The sequence below is a fragment of the Chanodichthys erythropterus genome, chromosome 13 (assembly GCF_024489055.1).
Source record: "Chanodichthys erythropterus isolate Z2021 chromosome 13, ASM2448905v1, whole genome shotgun sequence".
Lineage (NCBI taxonomy): Eukaryota > Metazoa > Chordata > Actinopteri > Cypriniformes > Xenocyprididae > Chanodichthys > Chanodichthys erythropterus.
In genome coordinates this window covers 3,406,121-3,412,838 of record NC_090233.1, presented here as the reverse complement: position 1 = coordinate 3,412,838, position 6,718 = coordinate 3,406,121, and the positions used below count along the sequence as shown (strand labels likewise).

Genomic DNA, 6,718 nt, shown 5'->3' with positions numbered 1-6,718 from the left:
AAGGGAGCAGCTAGTCTGACTTTAAAGGATTGCCCACCGGTCGGGACTTGCACTAAAGAGATTGTATAAGCGGTTCAAACAGCCAAAAAATGTGGAAACCTCAGGACATGACTCTGCTGCTTGAACACCAACAAGATTCAGAGAGTGTGAGGCACAGGGTGAATATGTGGCAAGAGGGTTTATTTTCTTTATTTCAGCCTGAACCCCTTTTACTTTGCCAGACATATTTGCCCCATTGTCAAAACCTTGTCCCCTGCAATGTGAAATATCAATGGAATGTTCCTCCAAAGTCTTCAAAATCATTTCTGATATTTCCCGGCCAGTCTTACCATTGAAAGCTTTGAACTGTAAAAAACGCTCAATTATCTCCTGATCGTTCTCCTTGTTTGTAAGTAAGTAAGTAAGTAAACTTTTATTTATATAGCACCTTTCACAGATAAAATCACAAAGTGCTTTACAAAGTGCAACAATTATAATAAAAGAACTGTAAAACTTAGAAAACTATGAAAAAAAAAAAAAAAAAACTACTAAGCCCAATCAGCTAAAAGCCTGTCTAAATAAAAGTGTCTTCAGCTGCTTTTTAAAAGAATCAACAGAATCAGCCACTCGCAGTGACAGGGGCAAGGCGTTCCAGAGTCTGGGGGCGACTGCTTGGAAGGACCGGTCTCCCCTAGTTTTAAAGCGGGTTTTGGGGACCATTAGAAGGTTTTGACCTAAGGACCGAAGAGGAGGAGGAGTAAGGGGTCAACAGGTCAGTGATGTACTGGGGGGCCTGTCCATGCAGAGCTCTGAAAGTCAAGACTAAAATTTTAAAATCAATTCTAAATTTGACTGGAAGCCAATGAAGTGAGGATAAAACCGGTGAAATGTGAGCCCTTCTGTTGGTTCCTGTTAAAAGCCTGGCTGCAGCATTTTGAACCATTTGAAGACGACTCAGAGAAGATTTGTTTAAACAGGTAAAAAGAGAATTACAATAATCAAGACGAGAAGAAATAAAAGCATGAATAATCATCTCCAAGTCAGCTTTAGACACTAATGCTCTCAGTTTAGAAATGTTTCTCAAGTGGTAAAAACAATTTTTGACCAACTGTCTAGAATGACTGTCCAGAGACATAGATTGGTCAAACAGAACACCAAGGTTTCTGAGGCTCGACTGGACGGAAGAACCCAGGGAACCAAGGTGCTGTTTAATTTGTGGTAGTTTCTGGTCTGGAGCAAAAATTAAGGTTTCAGTCTTTTTTGTATTCAGTTGTAGGTAGTTATTGTTTAACCAGTTCTTTATGGAGGACAAGCAGTCCAATAAATCAGTTAATTTATGAAACTCAGAGTCTTTAAAAGAACAGTACAACTGAATGTCATCAGCATAAAAGTGATAAGACACATTTTTAAAACCGTGAATTATTTCACCAAGAGGGCGTATGTACAGTAAAAACAAAATAGGACCTAAAACTGAGCCCTGAGGAACTCCATATGACAGAGGGGACACCTCAGACAGAATATTGTTAATACACACACCAAATGATCTGTCACTCAGGTAAGAGGAAAACCAATTAAGAACTGATCCAGAGAAACCTGTTTCATTTTGCAGACGATTTATCAATATATTATGGTCTAGTGTGTCGAATGCAGAAGATAAATCCAACAGGATCAAGACAGAGTACTGCCCAGAGTCAGCCGCCATCATAATATCATTTGATACCTTCAGCAGGGCAGTCTCAGTTGAATGACATTTACGGAAGCCTGACTGAAATTTATTTATAAAATGATTTCCATCAAGAAATGCCGTCAGCTGCTCCGCCACCACTCTTTCCAGGATTTTAGATAAAAATGGCAATTTAGAGATGGGCCTGTAGTTTTTTGGTTCAAATGAATCCAAATTGGGCTTCTTCAGAATGGGGGTGACAACTGCTCGTTTAAAAGAGCTAGGCACAGAACCAGTTAAAAGAGAAAGGTTGATCAATTTAACAACATAAGGTCCTACTAAATCAAATACATTTAAAAGCAATGGGGTTGGCATTACATCTAGAGGGCTTGATGATGGTTTCACTTTTTTTAGAAGACCCTTAATCTTTGCAACATATCTTAACAGAATCACATTTTGTTCCATATGAGAAATATCAGGAGTTGCATCACAAATCACAGAATAATAAATTGCGCGCTCCCTTTCCTTCAATATTTCTTTCAAGACCTTATCTCCACTGAGCTCGATAAATTCATTTTGTGATTCTGGGCTAAGGTGATGTGTCATTCTTGTACCTGACTTCTTCTCTGACACTTTTTGCAAATGGTCACTGAGTAGAGGATCATAATGAGCCAACAGCTCTAATGTGCCAAGGAAGTTACCATTGCAAACATCACCTAAATTGTCTGTGGTCCCTCTGAATGGTAAGTTTCTTGATGCCAAAAAAAGTGTGACATCTAATATTCTTTCAAGAATTGCTTTGTTTCTTTCAACTTCCATCTGTATTTGTTTTTGCAAGCTGCTATCTATTCCTTTTGCTTTTATCAAAGAAAACTTCAGATTTTTCCACTTAAGGTAGCATGCTTTGTGTGCCTTACTTGCTTCATGGTCAGGGAATTTGTTGTACATTCTCCGCCATTTTAGATCTGCTGTTTTGTACCCTTCTTTAGAGTTTAGTGCACTAGTTGATGTCTTTCTGAGGTCATCCTGTGAAAAGAGCATGCATGGCATACAATATAATGAATCCATGCTTGGACTGTATGTCAACCAGTCTCTCTTCTGTTTCTCTCGCCCATTTGCTGACTTACTAAACTGGAGATACTCTGGAAATTTCTTTCATTCTGAATCCTTGGGCATAATAGTTTTCAGGTCTGTCTCACTGGCAGTGGCTAGCTTTCTAACGATCACCTCAAGTTTACAATCTGTAATCATCTCTGGCCATAATCCTGGATCAGTTGTCAAAAAATCTCCTTCACTCTTGCCTTCATTTCTCCCTGAGACTGGGCTGTCTGTGACTGTGTCCTGACTGGTGCTACTTTCAGCTTCTTCACTTGGATTTTTACTAACTGATGCTGGACTACTTTCATGCATTTGCTGGATTGAGGAACCTGGCTCTGTAGATAACAAATACCATCAATAGTCAATAGTTATTAAAAAAAAAAAAAAAAACACTATCTAATCTGGTTCTGTTAAAATAGATGTAACTAGTAAATACTAAATACAAACAATAGAAAGATTCATAAGTCAATATCCCCAATGAGTATCTTACACACTGACCCTCCAAGTCATCTTTGGAATGGGGTTGCGAATCAGACGATGCTACATCTGCAGAACATTATAGTAAGTTTAGTCTTAATATCATATCACATTGACAGTCTATTTGCATGCAACAGAATATGGTAATGCAGTTATAAACCCTTTATTTTAAAAGTTAAATGTTTATATAAATATTACATAAAAAATGCAATTAAGCAATAACTTATTAAACACTGTTTAAAATCATGCAATTATTCACGACAAACTAATAAACTAACAAATGTCAAGAAATTATTAAATTAAAACCAATAAAACCAAGTCCAGCAATTTAATAGTTTCTCCCATCAGTCTGATATAATTCATAAATCAAAAAGTAAACATTCAGAAATTGACAAGAATGCAGTCAAATGTATATATTTTTAATAAAAATAAAATAATTAAAACCCTTAAAATTACTCATTGTCTTAATTTTTAATAAAGATAATTTGGCACTGCATAACATATTTTAAAGCAAATAAATATAGATTTTAAAGCAAATAAATGTAGCCATCCAAGAGGAGTGTTGTATGCGTGTTTTCTCTAATGTGATTAAATACGTCATCAGCAGACAGGTGGGTAGCATAATGTCACTTTTATATGTATAAGCGTTCAATATGCTTGTGCTTGTGATATGCGTCGTGACTTGTGTCCAGTTTTAAGCGCCGGTAATGAAACACATGACAGCACCCACCCGGCAGCGGTAGACACTTTTCCCACGAAAGTAAATCGGGAAGCGAAATGACAATAGGCTACACTAACCTGTCGTAAAGAATGTCTTGATCGACTGGGATACAGCAGCTCTTCTGGCCTCCCTCTCTTTCTTTTCATGGCGTTTCTGGTACCCTGATTTATGTTTTCGTTTCATTTTAAATCTGTCTCCTACTCTTCCACCAACTTCTTCTCTAACTTTAGCTGCTGCGTCGTCAACACTGATTGGCCCTATTCACGAGATAGGGTGGGACTTACTATTTTATTGGGTCCCTCTGTCGCTGACTGAATAATTAATAAATACTCCGTCTTGGACTAAACCATTTTTTCTGGAGGGGTGAAGAGCAGGTATTTGGAAAACTAATTTCATCAAAGTGCATGTTTCTGTGGTTTTCATTAAAATCTCTAGCATACAACTAATATGAATATTAGAATTACTCACAGAACAGGGGCCTATAGTTAAACTGCTGGATTTTGTGGGCCCCCTGGGCAGTGGGGGCCCCTATAATTGTCACTAACTTTCACCCCACCAGCGACGGTCCTGCCTGCAAGAAGCCCCAGGTGTGTTAGTCCATTCAGAATAGTCAAACAGATCAAACCTGTGACATACAGTTTGGAGCTTCCTGCTAACTACCATATTTTTCCCTCCTTTCATGTGTCCTTGCTGAAACCGGTCCATCCGTTATCTGGCCCCGGAACCACGGATCCTGAACCTCCTCCCCCACTGGAGATTAATGGATTACCTTGCTTACTTGGTCAAGGAGATCTTTGACTCATGTCGTCGAGGGGGCTAAATGCAGTACTTGGTGGACTGGGAGGGCTACAGACCGGAGGAGAGATCATGGGTAGCTTCCAATGACATTTTGGACCCATCGTTGATCCAAGAATTCCACCAACAACATCCAAACCGTCCTGCACCACAACCAAGGGGACGACCCAGAAAGAGAACACCGGGAGGTGTTCATAACCCTTTATGAGTTCTGCAATGAATGAGGCTGATACCTATTCATCCAACCACCAGAGGGAGCCCTCTCCTGAATATTAACTTGGACTGTTGCTTTGTTGGTTACTTCCTGCCTTACTCCAATATAATTAACCATGCATTTTCACTGCTGCTTTGCAAAGTATTGCCAGTTTATCACTGCCTTACAGAGCGTTTTTCATTGCCTCTTCATTGCCTTTTCATTGCCTTATTGTTATGACCATTGTACTTGCCTTATTGGATTTTTGCCTTTTTGATGATCGTTTTGCTCTGGTTGCCTGATTGGACTGATTACTTGTCTCTGTTTAACCTGCTTGCCTTATTGACTACATCTCTCTCTTTATATTGGAGTTGTTTGCTGATTAAATAAACTTCCAGCATTTAGATTCTATTTTGCCACCATGTTGAGTCCCTCACACCAGCGTTTAGTGGTGGTAAGTGCTCATTGTCACTGTTGAAAAAAACAAAAATGGTGTTCTTCTTCCATGAGGGGGTTTGGCGTCACGGAATTTGTTTCCAGGCAGACCATTAAAGAGTGTGACACACACGTCTCTCAGACATCCTGTGGAATTCAACCAACCAGATGATAACTTTGAAAATCTCGAAGTCTTTCTAGTTAAGTGTACCATATGCATCCGCTGTTCAGCCAATGGTCCATGGGCATGACATCTGAGGCTGAGACTAGGATCTGGGTAACACAAAAACTACCCAAACACTGGGTTGTTATGTTTGACCCAGGAGCTCAGTAACACAAAACTACCAAAACACTGAAAAAATAGCCCAAGAAAAAAAGACCCAAAAGGCTCAACCCAGGACTTGGGTATAAAAAATAACCCAAGATTTTTTAGAGTGTGAAGGATGAGTTTCCGATGAGTTTCCAAACTGATGTCAAGTCACCTTTATTTATATAGCGCTTTTAACAATGCAGATTGTGTCAAAGCAGCTTTACAGTGATAACTGGTAAATAATTTTGGCAGCTCTAAAAGAAAATGCTCATCCTTTTGCCTATTACCTGTCATCTTGATCCTATCAGCACTCATCTTCCATCTCTCTCTCTTCAGGCCATCTCTTCTTCAATTGTATCTGGACTCACATTATTAACACTTCTCTTCACACTGGTACATTTCCCACAGCATTTAAGCAGATAACCCAACTGCTTAAGAAACCCAATGTAAATCCAGCACTTTTAGAAAACTACAGACCAGTATCCCTTTTTCCATTCATTGCAAAGACACTTGAGAGAGTTGTGTTCAACCAACTGTACTTATCTCACACAGAGCAACCTTCTGGACAACAACCAGTCTGGCTTCAAGACTGGTCACTCAACTGAGACTGCCTTGCTCTCAGTTACTGAAGCCCTGAGACTGGCAAAAGCAGCTTAAAAATAATCAGTACTCATCTTGTTGGATGTGTCTGCTGCTTTTGACACAGTTAACCGCCAGATCCTCCAGTCAACCCTCATGGCAAAGGGCATCTCAGGAACTGCAATCCAGTGGTTCAACTCTTACCTCTCAGGTAGGTCCTTCAGGGTATCTTAGAGAGGTGAGGTGTCTAAGTCACATCATCTTGCAACTGGGGTACCTCAGCTTTTTCATCACAGCGAGATTTGCCCTAAACAACATTAGGAAGACTAGACCCTTCTTATCAGAGCATTCCAAACAAATTCTCATCCATGCTCTTGTTTTATCCAGGCTGGTCTATTGTAATGCTCTCTTGGTTGGCCTTTCAGCATGCGCTGTCAAGCATCTGCAATAGATCCACAATGCGGCAGC

General features: G+C 39.6%; 1 long non-coding RNA gene across 1 annotated transcript; it reads right to left on the bottom strand.

Annotated features, from left to right (window-relative positions):
• Positions 1 to 775: 775 nt before the first annotated feature.
• LOC137034587 (uncharacterized) lies at positions 776 to 5,268 on the bottom strand. Its single transcript, XR_010896959.1, has 3 exons — positions 4,016 to 5,268; positions 3,239 to 3,286; positions 776 to 2,668 (listed from the first exon to the last, which is right to left on the bottom strand). It is a non-coding gene; the product is annotated as an uncharacterized lncRNA (long non-coding RNA).
• Positions 5,269 to 6,718: the final 1,450 nt, after the last annotated feature.